Genomic DNA, 21,718 nt, shown 5'->3' with positions numbered 1-21,718 from the left:
TTTTTTTTTTTTTTTTTTTTTATATAAATATATAAAATCAGTATTTTCTATATTGCACCAAACTAAGCTACAGGCGCGTTTGATATTCGAATGTACTGTAATTTTCCATGCAAACAACTGAAATTGAAATATTTCACATACACAGATGACCACAAACGTCCATAACATTGAGCCGCCGGCTGTGGTTGGGTTCATTTCAACGTGGAGGTGTAGTTTTGGGCATTCATTGTTAACTAGTATAATAATAATAATAATAATAATAATAATAATAATAATAATAATAATAATAATAATAAAAAAAACAATATTATCTAAATAATTATACGGAGAAAAATAATGCTATATCACACTTGTGGAGACGTTGTAGCAGTGGCTGAATTATGGATCTCTAGTTCTGGTCACACTCTATCCATCCAGTCCATAATGTGACTCCTTTGAGAGGCAGCTGTGGCCTCCAGGGGGCGCTGTAATGTGCATCTCGCACATGCAGATTACATAAGCACTTACATCATCTCTCCTCTCGGCACGGCTTATTCCATTGAGTCTTTTCCGCTGAAATCTGCTCATGTTGTTGATACCAGCTCTAGATATTTTGAAGCTGATGATGCTTCTTGCGAATTTTATTTAGAATCTTATGATTAGATGGAACGCCATATACCCAAAAGAAGCTATGATAAATTCAAACCATGTTTTTCTGAATGTATTATAGGCTACAATGGAAATCTGTATAGAATGTATATAATGTAGACTATCCAAAACAACAGAATACACTGAAGTGCAAGACAAGTCTTGCATGCAAAGATTTTTTTATGTTCTAAATAACCAAATATATATATAAATATATATATATATATTGTCTTAATCTTTTACATGTTATCTTATTTTATGTATCTAATTTATAGTCTATGCACCATGGCTGCTCACAAAAACAAACTTATTTGCAACTTACTTAACTGTGATTTTTTATTATTTAATACAATTGCAACTTTAACAAGATGGTTATTGGAACAACTCACCTGCAAACTACCTTTAAAACTGTGTCTGAGGAAGCTGATTTAATTTAGTTAATTGATCAAAATTATCCATTGTATTTTTAAAATATTACATTACTTTTCTCTTTTTGTTTCTTAGAAAACTTGCCAGTTCTTCTATGGATTTTGGATATGGACATACCCAAAAAAATGCTATTTAAACTATGTGTAGGTGCCTCAAAACTGCTGACAGTAAATAGATATCTGAATATTTTGTAATTTCTTTAAGGGCCTGGGTGCTTAAAAGTACTTCGTTTTGAAAGGGGAGTTAATAATGACCATGATTACAGGGTAGAAACATTATGCTTTCTAGTATTTGTCTCTTGACATTTTCAGTTATCTATTACTTTGACTGTTTATTGGTTATAAAATTATAGATCAGGCTCAAGCTCCCCCAATTAACTGACTAGAAGCTCAGTAGGCTGCCACATATAATTGCTTTTTAAAATCTCTTCATTAAATATACTTTTCATCATGAATGCCAAGGCCTATTTATTGGCACATACCCCAGACAACATTTTTTATGACTGTCTAAGGACAGAATCAGAGACTGAACTTTAAGAGTGAGAGATACAAACAAAAGATTTGTAACAGAAATGTTTTTTTTTTTTTTTTTTTTTTTTTTGATGCAATGATGTTATAAATGTGACAAGGATTAAATAATTTAAGCTTCTTGTGCTAAAGTAGCTTGTCACTTGACAAGCATCCCCACATGGACATGTTTATCTTAGTTGTATTATTATGTGGCCTATCACGACTGATGCACACAAAGCAGTTTTGCTAAAGGAACTCAGTAGGGGCCTTCTCCCTCTGCTGCTTGGTGGATGTATAACAGAAGAAATCCCTTTGTTGAGAGGATTTGAAAGTGAAGTGAAAAAAGCAAAATAATCCTCTTCATCATTCCCTCAGGGTAAACAGCATCCAAGATAATGCAGCTGCCAAGACAACGGCACGGGGTGTGTGCTGCACAACGGGGCCGCTGCGTTAATCTTCCAGCTCGAACCTGCAGACATGGATTAGGGAACATGTACACGTCAGGTATCCCATAGTGCAATGCAATTGGAGAGTTTCGACTGGGCATTATACTGATTAAAATATGAGGTGGTAAACCATTAGAGATATATGCAGTGGGTAATTTATTCACAAATTCAAAATGACCTATGAAATAAAAGGGTAAAGGTTGCAATCTGCTAAAATAAATATTACGATTTGATCCCAGGTCGAAGTGACAAATGGGATACTGAGTCATGACCGTGCCCTTGAGACAGCCACTTTGCACCATTTGTCTCCAGGGAGGACTGTACATAAATTCATTGTACTGCAAGCTGTTCTTGATAAAGCATTTATGCAAAATTACAAGCAAGCAAAAATCAGTCTAACACCTAATTTACAAGGAAACAGCCTGTATTATGTGTTTGACAGTCTAAATCAGTGGCCCCCACAGTGACCTCAGCCTTGATGAAAGGCAAGATGTACAGTACCTATTGAAACAATGCAACAACACTGTCACACTCGCAGTGAGCAGATCATACAAAGTGTAATGGTCAACTGTTAAAAGTGCTATTGTTAACAATAAAATGCGTATTCACTGAAGCTTCTGAAGGCACTGCCATCAGCATTTTATAAATGCATTGTGATAACAAAATGTAAACAACATTCTCAATTAAGCTAAGTGCAGTTCTATGCAGCATCACTCTCCACAATGCCATCAGAAGGCAAAACTGCTGCAGTGATGTTACTCACGACTATGGCTACGACTTTATACTCTCTGTGTAGTTTGGCTCATAGCTAGAGTGTGAGGCAGTCTGTGAGGTGTCTGTCAGTAAGGTGGCTCCTGTAATTTGATTTAATTGTTTTCATCTGTGAAAATGCTATCTTGCTGAAAGTAAATGGATCAAAGGTAGACACTGACTTAAAGTGCTCATGCAGTGAGGGAAGGTAAATTGTCTCTGGTGACAGGTCCCCAAAAGTCCCTGTGCTTGATCTGGCTTTCAGCTCTGCGATTTTTCAAATTAAGTACTGTATCACCATGTCAGCTCCACTTGACAAAGCAAATACTTGCTGGAATTTGGCTACAACCTGGTCATTGATGGGTTTGTTTTCAATGCTCTGTGACAGTTTTTTAAGCTTTAGCCTCCCATTGTTTAGATGTGTGATCAAAAAACTAAGGTTAGACTTAAATGCATCCACTGTGCTTATAATGCGGGGCAGGTGTCAGTCTTTTCCCTGGCGCTCATTGTTGAGTGTAATCAGATTGTGGTGAAGTCTGACAGAAAAGCTAAGTCCAACAGCCACACATCATCTGACAGTTCCTTGTGCTATTTTTTCATTGCAGACAGAACAGTTTATCTCAACAAGTCGTTAAAGCATTGTAGCACTTTCCCATAACTCAACCATCAGCACGAAGTAGTAGATCTTCATACCCAGTATCAAGCTCATTAAAGAATAAGTGATGCTAAGGTTTTTTTGCTTGTATCAAGTTTATCATATTATGTGAGGAAAGTCCACAACTTTGCCAGCCAAGGCCTGCTGATGAATCACACAATAATAATTCATGAAGTCAGGAAAATCAGGGTCATTACAGCACCGTCGGCACTCACCATGCATTGCTGGTGCTCCATCTATAGTAATAGCTATCAGTTTATGAATGGAATATAATTTTCACTGACATATTTTTTTAACTCATTGTAAATATCCTCACCTCTTGTTCGCTCCTTTAAGTGCAAAACAGTGAGGATGTCCTCCTTTGTTGTAAAATCCTGGAAAGCCATTCTGACAAAAACAACAAACTGAGCTGTGTCCATTACATCCAGTGTGTCATCAAACAAATATCTTTCTTGAATAAATCACCTTCTATAAAAATATTTTGAGCAGCAGATTATGTAAACTGTTTTTAAACAGATTTTGTTTTTGGTGGCCCAACAAACATGCACACTTGTTGTTCACTAAAGAAGTTTCTCTTCCCATTCGGGATGCAAATTGTATGTTTTTGCCTTCTTTTGTGAAGCCTAGGTTAAGTGTTACCTTGGAGGCAATCATATCCAAGGAGGGCTGTATATTGACATTTGCACTGTAAGAATGTGCAAGACTCTTCAGATTTAAAAACTGTGATTTGTTAGGTAATGTTTTCTCATTAAAATCGTATACAATTTCATATTATTTCAAAAGAATGTATAGGAAAATGCAGAATGTACTAGGAAAACGCAGTATGGTGACAGTGGCTTAACTTTGAGACACTTTTTTAATACTGTCAAGCTGCTTTGACTCAATCTGCATTGTAAAAAGCGCTATAAAAATTAAGGTGACTTGACTTGACATCATGAGCAATCCCGTTAAAGATCAGTTGTGAAACTGATTATCAGTCAATCTTTAAAAACATCTGCCATGAGCATAAAAATTCTCCTTGTGGTCTGATTCCTCAGACTTATAATATCCTAACTACATTTTCATTTTAGTTACAGTAGTTCAGCTGTATTCATAAAAAAAAAAAAAAAAAAAAGTTTAGCTTTATAAACAGCAAGCAATGCAGTCTGATGAACCAACTCAGGCACATTAACTATTTTGAGGTGGAGATTTCATATTAATTATTGTATATGAATGCATTTTTATTGAAATTTATGATTTTTGGAAAAGAAAAACATTTAAGGTTGTAAATCCACCCCTGTCCCCATCCTTAAACCTAATCATCAGTGGGCATAAGCAGATCGTAAGAATGCAACTGTACACATTAATACAATGTACTGTACCCACCGATTTGCCAAAGCAAAAAATAATTATGAAGTGCCATGAGGGTATGTTGTGCAAACTTACAACATCACTGTTTTTGTCACTATGTATCTTTCATATTGTTTTTAAAACTGAAGAAATAGTCAAACTTGCTGTGCTCGAATGTCCTTTATGTTAGTTTGGATGATTCAGATAAATAATTCCTCTTTAAATCACTTCATTGAACCTTCAGCTATGGCTACTCTTCTCAAATGAGCAGCGGACCACTTAAGCAGTTGAATTTGGACATAGAGCATAACACACCAGCCAGTTGAATGTCATTGTAATACTCATTCTTATTCACACTGTCAGCACTGTTATATTAAAACACCCCTAGAGATATAAAAGACTTGTCAATCCAGCTTAACAATGTGTTCTTAATGGTACATGGTACACTAGCCTCTGAGAGGGAGAGAGAGAGAGAGACGCCAAAGAAACTGTAACACATGGAGTTCAATTTTATGATTGCACACCAGCCTGAGGTAAAGCAGGTGCTTTTGCATCTTTCTTTGTTCCAACATACTCTATTGTAGACCTCCAAATGAATAATTTAGCATTCAGTAACCCGTGTTTCACAGTTATGTAGAAATATCACACTGCTCAGTTTCCTTTTCCCAACAATTAGAATAAATGATCCCCACAAGCACATCCACAATCCACATGTGCCTTCCAGGTTCATAAATCAACTTACGGTATAATGTGAGAATATGATTAATAAAATATAATTGTCAGGTTTTAGACCGCATGCATTGTGCAACTGTCCTTTACTGCTCGGCACCCGCAATAACCATCAGACCCGTCGCTTACGATCAAGACGTTCACAAAGGCCAGTCACTCAAGATGAAGCTGTTGTTTTTCAATTAGGGAAAAAAAATATGACTTGACTGAAATTTTTTATTACTCTCATGTGTTGTTGCTAATGTGACCGTGTACCAGGTGACAGGGTTTGAATAATCCCCTGTGAGGATATCCTGAAGTGATTCCCATCTGGTCATTGTTTGAAGGACAAAGTAAAGCCATGATGTTCAAAAATACAAAAATTCAAGCGTCAATCAGAAATTATTTGTTACTTATTTACATCAGTTTACATCAGTATTGGCGCATTATTGCTCTTATTAATTTAGGGTACATATGCACAAAAATGAAGCACTTAAAAAATGTCCTTCGCTTTTTCCAAGCACAGATGACATTGTTTTTAAAATATCTAATGGTAGACTCTAATAGAGACATTTGTATTTGCAAGAAAAACATGCATTTGAAACCTGTTTTCAAAAGTTTGCATTTTAAGGCTTAAAACACTGTTGTTGTGTTAACCATTTTAGTTCCATTTTTAGTTGAAAACTGTGTAAACACCCCCTTACTTCTGAAAAGAAATACTGATTACCCATTGGCTAACTTAAGGTTGGTCAGACTAGTCCTTAGTATTTACTCAGAAAAACCAGTATCCCTTTTAGACAATTTTAATGGTTGAATTACATTTCAATGGTTGCAATGTTTATGCTTAGGGCCTAGATCTTGATAAAGAACATTATTACTGATATCATATTTACCAAACTGATCTTGATGACAATAAGTCATTAATACACAGAAACAGCAAAAACCTAAAATTAGAAGCATTAACACAACATTTCTTCCTCATTCTGTAATATTTTAAGGCATATACTTACTATGCCTTCATTAGAAGAAACCGGTTAATTTTAAGTCTTACAGTTTTATCCTTTAGGACAAGCTTTTGTTTCAAACCTTTTCGTTTACCACTAGTTGACCTCAGATCAGGTCAGCTTCTTTTCTGTTTGTCTGCGCTATCGATCTAACCGCCTACATGCCTGCACCGTTTTTGGATAAGGGTTTATTTGTAGTTTTTCTCTGCCTCTGGTGAAAAAAGAAAAGAAAGAGAGTAACAACAGATGTAAGTGTCAAAATACAAAACTTCTCAAAAACACATTATTAGAATTAAGAAATGTATAGAAATTCGTCCCCTTGGAATTATAAGGTTCTATCTGCATTCCGAGTAGTTTTGAGATATTGAGCTTCTAAGTTATTGTGTTCCATTCGACTGTGTAGTTAGAACATTGTTGCTTTTTAAATAAAAAGTCCCATAATGTACACAACATTAAAAAATCTATCACATAATGTAAATACACAGAATATGTGAATAACTCAATTTTGACAAAAATGTCAGATAGAACCTTATAATTACAAAGGGGACAAATTATAAATTATAAATTATGGAATTACATGTACAGTATGTATTGTATTCAAAGGTATGAAATGACATTAAACAGTAAAATATGATTAATGTTTGAAATGCTCAATAATCAAAACAAATTGAACATATTATGAACTTATTTACAATAATTTGTATTTTTTCTTCATCTAATTTGTTCTTTCTCTATTTGTTCTAATAATGTCCTTTCTTCTTATTTACAAGACCCCTGTGTAGTTATTTTCACTGCATGCAGCAAATATCAATGAACATGTTCTTACCATGGTTCACTTTATACATACCTCCAGGCAAAAGCTCAGAATTACTCTGAAAAAGCTTGACAATGGGAGGGAAAAATATATTATGCATACATGTTTAAGGTTAGTTTAATAGTCATAATTCTTTTTGGACACTATCTACACCTACGATTTATGTAAAAGTTAAAAGATAACTGATGGGAAAAACAAAAGGAAATCAATGGAAAAAAGTTGGTGAATGTGCAAACAGACTCATGGAATATGGATCTCATGCTGAACGAGACTACAGTGGAAAACAGCTATGGCAATGTCAAGCCGCTTGTTTTTGGATGTCATCGTGACAGTCTCAGTGGGGCAATTGGGGTGCACATTCTGTCACAACAGAATTTGTGTCACTGTCCCACTGTCACAAGCATGAGTCACCAGAGCCTAAGATACTTGTGTGCACACAGAATTTATCAGTGACTCAAAACATCTGCCATTATTTTTTAGTTATTATTTATTTTATTGTTTTTAGTTTTTTTTTTTTTTTTTTTTTTTTTTACATATAATCTATTTACAAAAAAAATGTTTGGTTAATACACATCAAAGGGCTAATCCCTTTAAAAATAATAATAATTAAAAATAATAAAAATAAATAATCCTGTAAAAATCCATAAATAAATAATACATTTTATACACACACATGCATACATATATAGAGAGAGATGCGTAAACATAGAGCTACATAGGCCACAAAAGCTTCTACAATATTATCTATTGGCTTTTGATAACCTGACTGCATGAAGCAAAAGTGCTGACACTGTTTAGTGTTTTCATGCACTGTTAGTATTCTGATACTCTATTCTTATTTGGGAATACATATTTACCTGTAGTCTTAAAGTGCACGTGTAGAAGTGTTGAAGGTATAAGAAGACTTTCTACATCACTGGAAAATGACAGGATTTGTTTGCAGGCTTGTTTAAGATGACCGTAGGTAAAACTCCTCTTAATTTAGCACTCTGTCTTCTTAATTAGACTTTCTGTCTTCTATAAAATATTGTGTTACTGTTTTATGAAGTGATAACAGCTACAAAAAAGGAAGTGGGTGAATGAACTGTCTAAACTATAGACAGTAAAATAAATGGACACAGCGACCCCATTGGATTCAACGGAGAAAAATGAAGTCAATTAGAAGCACGCACTTCCTGGGGGTCAGGCGTACTGCGCAGACTCAAACTGAGCTTGATGATGTAGATGTCACATGAGCAGCCTGTAAGTCTTCTAATCTCTGTGCCAAGAGAAATCTGAATCACCCATTGAATCTTGCAGAGAAGGCAAGCGTGAACAGGAGCAAATTTTGGTAAGTATTCTGATTAATTATCTCCCTTGACTTCATACCTCTACGTCCCCCCGATAGCCTCATAGAAAGTAAAGGATTGTCTGCGAGCTTCTCCTCCTGTCCATACGGTAATTTCTCTACTGTGCGACAGAGAGTCGCTGGTTATGACGCAATCGTTAGCCTATTTTTTACAAAAACTGCTTCTACGGGACCATAACGTAAGATGCAATGTAATGGAGCCTTTTATACATTTTCGTGTTTCTTTAGAAATAGTTAATAGACAAATGGAGTCTTTAAATGCCTCAGATGTAAAGTTAATCGCTGTCAAAGTGACGCCAAAATGAATGGGAGTCAATGGAAAGCTAACAGCAGTTGGGGGTCCGCTAGCCAATGGCGGCGTCCAGGGGTGCTTCTAATATGAAACCCTGCCCCCCTGGTCTAAACGAGATTGAATCTTGAACTGATTTAGATCGGCTCTACATTTGATTACTGATGAACCCATTGGATTCACTGAAAAGAACCGATACAAAAGACTGATCTGAATCGTACTTCTGATTTTAAACAGATTTAAACGGATATTATATGGTAGATACTGTAATTTCTTGTCCCCTGTCCAGACTAGAAGATATCAATAAAGTTGATGTAAAGCCTTTTACATTCAAAGATTGGTAAATCTGAGTGGCCCAAAAGATGGCCCCCTCTGTGAACACCTCTGATTTGAAGGAGCTGACGTCTGTCATGAACAGTCCAGTTATCCAGGTGAAACATTTTATTTTATTTTATAATTTGCTTAAGTTTTTCATTGGTCAACTCAGTCACCTGTCAAAAAAGTACAGATTGACTGGATTCAGTTCAGAAACATTAAATTTATGCATTTAACAGATGCTTTTATCCAAAGCAACTTACATTACATCCAGGCTAACAATTTTCTACAATCATGTGTTCCCTGGGATTTGCACCCCCAACCTTGCGCTTGCAAGCTCAGTGCTCTACCAGTTGAGCTACAGGAACACTATCACAAACATCATGGATTGATTCAATCGGGACAAACAGTAATGCTAGTAGGGGTTTGAAGCCAATTGGAATCGGGTGAGGGTTTGACTGAACTGGTTTATCATGTTTTCTGGACACATGAGCACCAGCAACCATTGATGAACATTAACATAATTTGGCATCAACTCTGGCAAAAATCTAGCATACAAATGGATCCAAAGTTAATAAACATGGACTGCAGGCCCAAAAGTCAAATTAAAACTTTATAACCATTACAAATTAGTCTGGGGCATTGTGGAGTTTATTTGTAGGTTAGGAGGAAATGACCCATTTAACGCAATCCATCCTTTTTCACATTTGAATAACAAACAGCACTGTGAGACTGAACTCTCCCTTTAACTAATAAGATCAAACGTTCTGTTGTCCACAGACAACAACTGAGTTAGTAAATCATCCCTCCAAGGTTTTTGACCTAAGTTCCATTAACATCAGTGCCCAAGCCTTAATCGTCATTTAACAACAACTGATGAAGTTCCCATTTCTGCAGCAAAGAGAAGTCTTCCAGGTTCAACCCATAGACAGGTACAGGGCACTTGTAATCGATTTAGAATTTACATAGGTCACAACAGTAATTGAGTAACAATGTTGCAAGAGACTTTGAGAGAAGGAACAGACTTATCCCTTGAGGGATTTCTTTGATTTGCATATAAATGGGCGGGTAAATGCATGCCTGCCATTATCAGCCTGCCTGACTGGCTAAGAGGAGAGGGTAATGAGTGCCTGCCCCTTTTCAATTAGCATGGCAGTATGCATTCCATTTTAGCGCAAAGACATACATACATGACAATACAAGCAGAAAAGAAAACAGTTCTCTCACTCACAGGCAAAACATGATAAACAGCTCAAAACACACCCAAACGACTGCTATGAGACCATGTTAATGTCAAATTGCCTATGAAGCTGAAGAGCAAACCAAGACTGCTAATCATGATCCTGATGATGTTTCATAATGTTTGCATTTATCTATTAAACAGAAAAGCTAGGCCTGGTGGAGCAGGAGTTTATTTCAGATTAAGCATCTGTTTTTTACTGGAAAATCATGCAATGATCTGTAATTCCGAAAGCTAGAGGGCCAAGTGGGAGGAAATGGCTTATTTTAGAGAAGCTATTCCAAGGCTGTTGCTCTTTGTGTTACTGTCATTTGGTGCCTATGACTCATAGCCTTATAAAGTCATTACATAGCTCTCAGTATATGAAATTTACTTCTACTTAATGCAAAATGCAACGGCCACGTGGCAGTCTGTTGGGTCAGTGTGTGAGTGCATTTATTTATTCAGCCTACAGACCTTTGATTGCTCCAACTAAATTACCTCTCCTAAATAAACATAAAGTTGCTTTTTAAGTTAGCATCAGCCTGGGCAACCGCAAACAAACAGACACTGTGAATGGAGCTGAGATAATCATAACCAACTGAGGACAATTAACAACTGGTGGAAGACAGTTGCACCACCAGTAAAGATGAGCTATGACCCCCAGAAGACTTTTCTGGTCTGTCTTTGTAAGAAGTGACTAGAGTGGTCTGCCCAACTCTCTAGGGTCATATCATTAATTGTATTCGTTTGCGGCACCTTTTGTTCACTGTCCTTGAGTGAAATGGCATACAAACCTTACAGTACAGAATGAATGCACGTCTAGTATAATTCTCCTTGACTGTGTTTGGAATAGAATATTAGTGCTCTAAATAGTACTTCACAAACTATAAATTGAACGGTGCCAGTAGTTTTTAGTTTTTTTTTGGGGACAAATATGATTTATAGAATGGTGATCATAAAGCAAGAGAATATTTTGATTCTTGTTCTTTAGTAATTCAGTTTAAAACAGTTCTTGCAAAAGGTGTTTTACACAGACTTTGTGTGATTTCATGTTTTAGAGGTGGGGTAAATGCAATCCAATAACTGGCCTTAAATATTTGAAACAATATTCAGCAATATTGCATAATTGAATATCCAAAAACTGCATAATTGGTATCCAAGTGCATAAAGTCATATAAACAGCCAGCCGGTAACTACATTTAAGTCAGTTAGTTAAAGCTGAATGTGTTTGATTCTTACCAACTCACAAGAGTTGTTCGGTCAGGAATCAGAATAAACTGTTAATATTTTTGTGTTTATGATCCACTACAAAGAACTGACTCATTAGTCTTTCATTCAGAAATCCAACTAATCATTAATGTCTCTAATTCAAAAAAACAAAATGGATCATCAGGGTCATTTTATAATAAGACTATTGGTAGCTGTTTGTTTCATGCTGTAGTTTCAGTAGAGATGTTGTTGCATGGACAAAACCAAGAGTTTTGTAGTATGTCTGAATTCACAGTATTCTTAAAACATTAGACAAAATGTTCAAGGATGACCTACTATGTTGTCATCATTATGTGACTTTTTTTTGTTATGTGATTATGGGACATATGTAGTATGTCCAGACTATTCACACATTCATATAGACCTTCCTTTTTACATCTGCAAAGTATTAGCATTTTTAAAGAATACCTCCTTAAAGATTATACTGTTTTGAACACATCAGTCACTGAATGTGTGAATGAATCACTGTTTCTGAATGAATCAGTTAAATGATTGATTCAGTGGTTCATTGCATAAAAAACAATTACCTTTTCTCCTTACTTACTGATGATGATGTAAAGATTCAAACTATTTCTGAATATGAACCGATTCTAGGTTCCAACCCTGATCTTAAACGTAGATAGTAGTATTCAAAATCTATTTGGCCTCACTGCCTTGTTTGATTCAGTGTTTGTGTGACGGAGGCCAGCTGGTAAAAGCTGTATGGTTAAACCTCACTCCCCGAACTCAAGAAGTGTACTATTGCATTTTTTTTTAAATCATCAACAAAATATGACATCAACTGCCCCATAAATATTGTTTCATATGCTCAAAAAGCATTCAACATGTTTATATTTCCAGCTTGGCCAGCTATGTGGCGGTTGGTTCTTTCATTTAGGAGGTATAGGGCTTATTCCACCATATGGAATGTTGCACTTTCTTTGATTCATAGTAATGCGATTGCACCGTCTTAATATTTCTATGAATTTTGTTCACATCCAGTTCATGGTAGGATGCCTTTTTCACAAACCCTGTGTGCTTGTCTATATGTCTCATTCTTCCCCTCACAAATCATAGGTGAATCAGTGAAGATGCTTTATAATTAGCACATGACCTGTCTGAACACCTCAGTGCATGCACCAGATTCACGAGTGAAATCTTCTTAGACACACTGAAGGCAATGAGAGGAGACAAGCATGCACAGCTTGTTCCTTCAAACACATCGAGAGCACATCATCTCAGTGGCATAGTTTTGTAAGGTGCCATTTTCATCCCAAGCTCCGTACTCACATTATATGAATATGATAGGCAGCGTACAGATCGCAATACTCATATCATCATCCAAAACAACATTATTATCTTCATCCATGTCATTATTAACATTATCATCATTAACATAATCATGATAATTATAAATGGCTTCTGTCGCAGCGAGGGAGATGTTATGGGAAGATTATATGGAGATGAAGGAAAATGAGGACATCTGTTATTATTATATCCTTTGGTACATTTGGTTTCTGAATTGAGTTACTGGAGAGAAATCAACATGACAGTGGAACGGAGTTACACCAGATCCCCACATACCCTCCCTCTTTCAATTTATTATTTTTTTTTCTCGCTCTTCAGTCTACAGAGAGGGATTGTGTGCATTACACAGTGTAAATTAGGATGACACTGTTACCGACACAGAGCACACAGAAGAACACACTTTAACTCTTCAGGCTCCAACAAACCTAATGCTACAACACAATACCTTGGCTAAGTTAGCCACTTGATTTATTTATTCATCTATTTATTTATTTTTTGTCCCCTGGAAATATTTTGAAATAAATAAATAAATAAATAAATAAATATATATATATATATATATATATATATATATATATATATATATATATATATATATATATATATATATATATATATATATATAATGTGGCTATATATATAATTCGGTCCCACTTTATATTAGGTGGCCTTAACTACTATGTACTTACATAAAAAATAAGTACAATGTACTTATTGTGCTCATATTGTATTGTAAAACACTTTTGCTGCTATTGAGGTGGGATAGGGGTAAGGTTAGGGAGAGGGTTGGAGGTATGGGTAAGTTTAAGGGTGGGTTAAGGTGTAAAGTATGGGTCAACAGCGTAATTATAAATGTAATTACAGAAATTAAATACATTAAATGTAATTACATGTCGTTTTTTTCTATAAGTACAATGTAAAAACATGTATTTACACAATAAGTACATTGTTCTAAATTATTAATTAAAATGTAAGTACATAGTAGTTAGGGCCACTTAATATAAAGTGGGTCCTATAATTCTGACTACGGTCTATGTTTATGTTTATTTGTGTACACTGACACTGTACACAAGCCTTAACATTCCGCAAACATATCATACAGGGTTGGACATAAGGGTAAATAAATGATGACTGAGTCAAGATTCAAGACCTGATGTAAGACCAAACTATCTGATGCCAGAAAGCTTGTTCTTGAATCTAGAAACCACTACATTTTTTTTTCTTTGCATTACTTTTAATCCTCCATCTAACAAAATGCCACATAGTAACACTTGCTTTGCTTTGTCGGTTTTTCATCCCTTTAGGCGTCTCTGCTGAAAGCCTTGAAATCCATTACCCATATGTGACGTTTATCTTTTTTCCCTCTCTGAGTGGATGTGCTTTTACTGGATTTTAGCATATATAAAACATGATAATCTCATTACTCTGTCACACATTAAATCAAAACCGAACTGTACTTCTGCTCCATGTGAAAAGAGAACCTAAAAGTATATTGCTTAACATCATCTAAAAGCGAATCCATCAATTTTATGACAAATTTCACTTTTAACTCTCCTCTTGTCCTAAGAAACAGTACCTGTGATCCTAGCTGGCCCAAATTTGACCCAAATTAAAAGGACACAAATCAGACCTGGACAGTAAAAGAGATGAGAGATACATTTGCAAAAAAAAAAAAAAAAAAAAAAAAAATTCTAGTCAAAGAAAAGAAATGTTGTTTTTTTGGTGTTGTGGCGTGTGACGGGCCCAGGCCTAATTTAGTTTTAAATGAATTCATCTTTTTTATTCCCTGGAAAAAAAGAAAGTCGTATGAGAGTAAGTAAATAATAACATTTATTCAAATAATAACAATGATAAAAATTTTAAGTGAACTGTTTCTTTAAGAAATGTATGAGCTAATTGATCCAGCAAGATAAAGGCCTATCACAATTTATTTATATATTTTATCATTTCAAATAAATGAATTTATTTGAATGATCAAGTAATATGCAGTGTTGCATTACTTGCCGTTGTACCGTAAACCTGGTGCCTGCATCACCATTTTGGAGGTCATGGTTAAACAGACAATAATATCTAACTGCCTTTCCACATGGCTAGCATCTAGCAAGAAGAGGTGTGGCTCAAGGAACAAATAAATCACCTTAACCACAGCGCCACCTTCAATTGCCCAGCCATAAATCAGGGGGTCCTGCATTCACGTGCCACCAGCCGTACAAGTCTCCATGTGCATGTTTTATATGTGATTTAATGTTGCAGGTTCATAAATGAAAATGTAACACAAGGACATGCGCCTTTGAGTCTCACATTCCCCTGCAGATCAACTTCTTTCATTTCATTTATGACATGGATGCGTAATGAAGTTCCTTATTTAGTGGTCCCTTGCCTTGATGTGTGAAGGTCTGACTGATTACTGCATTGATCAGTGGGTGGAACAAACAGTTGCTTGAACAGTGCATTGATTGATTCATTGATTGACATTATTAGTTTACTAGATTTTTCTTGAGAGAAAAATAGATTAAGGCCCCATGGTCCCTAATGAAACAAAAACAATATGGGAATATGCTGGAAAATGTAGTGCAATATATTATAGAATACATTTCTATATTTGGGAAACTAATGCTTATATTTTTCAATATGCCTCATTGTATGCGTGGACCATGTATGGCTATATTTTGTATATATGTATTGATTAAAAAAAAAAACATATTTATATTGAAATAGTTTTTTGGAACACTCAGTTAATTCTCTTTTATGAGTTAATGTATGTCACACACTTTTATCTTACTTTATTGATTGCATAGTTACACATTTAATCTGCAAATATGTGTAGTAAATGTTTTACTGTGAAATTCTTTTTGGACAAAATATTATTTTATTATATATAAACATACATGTGATTTATTAACGTACTATAAAATTCTGTATATTCTGAAAATAAATAAATACAAATTAATATAAAATATTAATGATTTTCATATAAGGAAATATATATTGTATATTTTTGTTGTAGTGTTGGACAGACAAATTAAATGTTAAATGTGCAGCTAGTTTAATTTATGATTTTATGATATTTCAATCAAGCATTCGTCTGTAAATTAAAACTTTTGAAAGACTGCCAGTTATTATATTTTCAAATGTCTAAATAACAATGAAAGTAATTATAGTATTCACTATTGAGTACCTAGCCCATGGAGGATGGAGGGTGTAATCAACTAATTACTTCCAAGCATTTCATCTCGTGCATTCTCATTATTTTTCTCTTTTGCTCCCATTGGTGACCTCATAAAGACTTTTTAAAAAGAACTTACATGAAATGTAAGCAGACCTATTAGATATTGTAATGGATCCTACAGCACTCACAAATAAACCCATTACAATATTAACCGACTCATGTAAAAGACATGACTGGACGTATTATGTTAGAATTCACTGTTCTGTGTTGTATCCAAAATATCTTCTCTTTTACTCTGTCTATCTTTCAGACGCAGCAAGTATGAGCTGACAGGAGGTATCAAAACAATTAATATCACTGCTTTCAGAGAGATCTGGTGGCGAGATCGGCTTTGACATCAAAAGCGTGAGTCTAGCGCTTCCTCTCGACATGAGCACCATTCCACTGTCTCACATAATTGCACACTGACATCAATTAGACCTTAATGAGGGCACTCAGATTAGATCCAAACAGAGAAAATATGAAATGTGACCTTTCGTGAACTGAGAACACGTTTGTGTTCATCTGGTAGGAATAGATTGGACACTGGCCCAATTTGGGTTTTGTGGCCATAATATTTACAGCGTTGAAAAAATAGATACAATTTGGACTCCTTCATCTAAAACGCTGTCAGCATCTCATGTATCACAATGGTTTCCACTGACAGTTATTGTTCGTATGTTGTTCTGTGTCAGCTGTCAGATCCGTTTTCAACATTTACCTTTGTTATACTCTCCAAAATGGTGCTAGGGTTATTGAATAAATGAAGTAATTATTTATTTAGTTGTTTATGTATTTTTTGCTCACAAAAAGTGTTCTCGTAGGTTCGTAATATTACAGTTGAACCTCTGATGTCATATGGATTTTTTTAGGTCTTATGGGTTTGGAAAAACATGAGGATGAGTGATTAATGACATAATTTAAATTTCTCTGTGAACTAACCCTTTAACTACAGAGAAACAATGAAGAACTAACTATAACTAAGGCTAGGGCGTCATGCGCTCATGGTTTTTGAGGGGCAATGATGGTGGGGGGGGGTGGACTGGTATGGGTTCATGCTTGTCATGTGACAGAACAACCACGATAGCACTGTATAACATATGTAGGCTTATGTTTTATTGATTTATTTCCCCCTTTTTAACGGATATCAGGAAATATCTTATGTGTAAATTTACCAACACATATTTGAGTATCAAGATATTTTCTGATATTTTCCTTATTCGTTTCGCACCTTTACAGATTGTTATTTGATCAATGAATGGTGATGGAAAAAGTAGACTAATAGTGTTGTCTATTAGCTACACATAAAAACATGACTTTTTACTTAAGTACCATGCTACAGTAAAAATGCCATAAAATATTTTTAATATGACTGACTTTGCATTTAATGAGAATTTTATAATGTTATTTATTAAGTAATATATTAGTAATACATAATATTACATTATCAAAGACCATTTTCATACAATCTTGCCAGAGATCAGGCACGCTCAAAAACTGAAGCTGTTTACACTGTGAAATTAATATCTCAGCTCACATTCGTCTCTGATTGGCCATTGCGTCCATAACTCATAATCGTGTGTGATTATTTATTATGCAGCGTTGTACAAACGCATCTGCATTCACTTTGAATGGGCATGACGCCTCTAAGGCAGACAAAACACGAACTGAATATGAAAATGAAAACAACGGTGTGTAATTATTACAATGCATTCTGCTCCGTATGGCCTTCCATATTCCAGTGTTATCAACTACTTTAGATAGAATATAAATTGCAATTTTTCTTTTTCTTTACTCTTTCTTTATTATTTGGTTGGACTGCCAGGGGTTAGAATTATAAAAAATCAACTAGAAATGCAAAATAAGATGGAAACCTTCACAGAATTAGAATGTAATGTAATACATTCATTTAACAACAACATGCCACAATGCTGTTTGAAATGTTTATCTTTGGATACGCCATACATTCTACTGTAATATAAACTACCAGGAAGTAAGCGATGCAGTGTATACTGTGCAGTATGCTAGCATTCCATTCTGAACACAGTTTGCATCGATCAAACAGTGTTTTTGTGTTGAAGCATGAAGGGAACGGGTAACCAGCCTAATAGATAGACAGCTTCCTGTTCAGAGGGTGTTTTGTTCCCTCATCAGGATCCAATAGCAGGAACTGCACGCTTTGATAGAAAAACACTTCCCCCAGAGCAGAATACAGCTCCCAGGAGGACACACAATGACATCACTGCTCAGAGTTATTGTTTCAGAAAAACAGTTTGGAATTAGTTCAGTCAACCCTAGATGTGTAGTATATTTTGTCCCCACAGTGAACACAGAAACCTGAAGTTTCATGTACATGTAGCAGGTCATGTACATGTTGCCTCCATGTTTCTAGCATTCACCTTTCAAAAAGCTCATGCAAATGTAGGTTTACAGTTTGTTCCAAGTTAGTTGCTTTACTGAAGTCAACACTGCTTTTTTTCTAGCATCCGAACATTAAACTGAGATAGGAGGAAGCTTTTTTTCACATACAATTACACATCTTGCCTATAACCTCCAGGAAGACTGTCCCTTTAATGAAAATGTGCTGCAAGTTGCTTTAGATGTTGATGTCAAATTCCAAAATATCCTTATGCAATTTAGTCTGTCGTAAAAATACCTATAATATTAAATTTTCATAAATATTTAAATTAGGCAATTTTGCAATTCATTTTTAGCTAAGGTGACTTTGAGTGGATGTAAATCCGATCTCTTCAAGCACACACAGATGTAGTTCATCACATTAACACATTCGCTAACTTTCACAGCCATAAAATATAACTTTTGAAGTCAAATTCTTTATGATTTAAAACCTAGCAGACTTTATTTAACAAAAAAGTGTATTTGTGCACTCTTTCTTTAAAATAAATGCCACTTGCTTAGATATTTTGTTATCTAATCCAGTGACATTCAGACATTTTTATATGTGGTTTATTGGGGCCACTGCACACCTCAAAACCAGACGTGATCCATTTGAGAGGGAGTTCAATTCAAAGAGGAAAATCCTGACTGTTTGTGTGCATGAAACAAGGGATGATATTGCAGAAAATTCTTTCCTCAGGCTGTGAAAATCATAAACTACACACACGCACACACACACACACACACTGCTGCTGCTGCTGTTTGCCGGCAGGTATGTCACCAGGGACAGACTGACCTGTTGTGACACTCTAAAAGGCACATAAACTCCTGGGAGAAAGCAATAACACACACACAGCCTCAAACACAGTTCAAATGATTGTATATAAATGTCCTGTTAATGGTGACAGAGCCTTTAATTCTAAACACACTGTATTTAATATTTTATAAAACGTAGAAAGTGTACACGATAAGTTCAGGTATGTGCATACAGTGTGAATGTGTTAAATGGCATTATTGGCAGTGTCTAGAGGCAATTTATTAATACTTAAAGGGGTCATATGACTTGCTGAAAAGAACATTATGTTGTGTATTTGGTGTAATGCAATGTGTTTAAGCAGTTTAAGGTTAAAAAACACATTATTTTCCACATAATGTACATTATTGTTGCTCCTCTATGCCCCGCCTTTCTGAAACGTGCAGATTTTTACAAAGCTCATCGTTCTGAAAAGTGAGTTGTATGCTGATTTGCCAGCTATCCAGTGCATTGTGATTGGCTAAATACATCAAGCTTGTGACAGAAATGTTACGCCCGTTACCATATTGTTATGCCGAGTCCTGGCTCTGCAAGACAAAGCCAATAAAACCAATTACAAACTAGGCATTTGTAGCATCCAGTGTGGACATAATTAATGATGATTATAATATTACGCGCCGTGTAAACATAAACCCATGTCTGCATTTGTCACTGGAGAAACGACAAACAACAAGCGCTACTCTACTTCTGCTTAAAATTTTGTGTCTGAAAAATAAGTGGCAAATTCTTTAAATATAAAAAAAAACTTACTTACAGGCTTACTTACCAGACTGTCCTTGCAAATTTGGAACTGCCCCACTTATATATCATATATCATATCATATCATATCATATCATATCATATATATATATATATATATATATATATATATATATATATATATATATATATATATATATATATATATTAGGACTGGTAATTTAAAGTGTTAATTAGATTAATTATGGAGAAAAATAACTCGTTAAAATTATTTACGCATTTGACGCACTTGCCCCGCCCCAGACCTATGTGGATCATCTGCCATTTCATACAATCGATTGATGACTAATATAAGGCAGGGCAACAAATTACTGTGTGATGGGGCCTAGAAAATGTCCCTTAAATTCAAGATATGGGGCAAAATGCCCATTTGAGATTGTCTCATATTTACATCACATAGTTTAGCAATATCAAACTAGTGCAAATGTGATACTCATTTTACACAACAGTTCATTAAGAAGTGAATATTGTGACACAATGTCTGTTTTGCTCAATTTTGCCAACCAGAAGATAAAGACAAAGCAGAACTGTTCATCTCCAAGCAACCCACAGCTACACTTCATTTCTTAATCTATGTTTTGAAGGAATTGGGTGAACCATTTGACGAGTTGAACCATTGGCCATAGTCGCATTGGATTTGAAGTTGCGCTGCACAGACCGATTAGTGTATGACATCAAAGTACTGCGGGAGTGATTCAGCACAAGGGGTCGTCTGCTCTCTAATAATCTATCTGATGATGATGACCAGCTTCAAGTCGAACAAGCTCAATGATTCAATGAACCATTCATAAAGAAAACTTTACTTCACTCCTAAATGAATCAGCCATTTGAATGAATCAAATGAATGAATGAATGAATGAATGAATGAATGCCTCGATGACTTAATCATTTAGACATTTACCACCACCTACTGTCAGCTTTAGTTTATTATTTAGAGTATCATTTCATTAAAGTAATAATTTCATATTTTCATAGTAATAATAATAAAATTAAGAAAATTAATTATTAAAGTTATAGTTCACCCAACCAAAAATGACAATTCTGTCATCATTTACTCACATGGTCCAAAAGATTAGGCTATATGTAATACATTTTATCAGACAAAATATTATACTTTTTGTAATGCCTGTTTGATGCTTTACACAATGTATATATGTGTGTGTGTGTGTGTGTGTGTGTGTGTGTGTGTGTGTGTTTAACTACCTGATAAAAAAAGGCTTCTTTTTAACATGAATAATCATTTATAGTGATACTCAAATCAGGATCTTTTCAGACATTCATTCTGGGCCTGACTTTCATTTTTGAAAATGGGGTCAATTCGCCTCTTAGATGACACTTGTGGGAGGGAGTTTTTTTTTTAATTATTTTAATGGTGGAGGGGGGAATCTTTAGATTTTTTTTTTTTTTTTTAAATATGTAATTTAATGTTTGATCATGCTGTATATTTTTGTTTTTACCATTGGGGAATTGTTAAGTGTGCATGACATAAGCACACAGTCTCTGGAGAGTGCACAAGTGGTTTAAATACTGTCCAAACT

General features: G+C 35.0%; 1 protein-coding gene across 1 annotated transcript in view; it reads left to right on the top strand.

The window, feature by feature from the left end:
* Positions 1 to 21,718, top strand: part of LOC127965215 (uncharacterized) — a 231,803-nt gene that overhangs the window by 71,914 nt on the left and 138,171 nt on the right. The gene's annotated exons all lie outside the window — the stretch shown is intronic.

Source organism: Carassius gibelio, chromosome B9 (genome assembly GCF_023724105.1).
Source record: "Carassius gibelio isolate Cgi1373 ecotype wild population from Czech Republic chromosome B9, carGib1.2-hapl.c, whole genome shotgun sequence".
Classification (NCBI taxonomy): domain Eukaryota; kingdom Metazoa; phylum Chordata; class Actinopteri; order Cypriniformes; family Cyprinidae; genus Carassius; species Carassius gibelio.
Note: the sequence above shows the minus strand (reverse complement) of the source record. Positions and strands in the feature narration are given on the sequence as shown.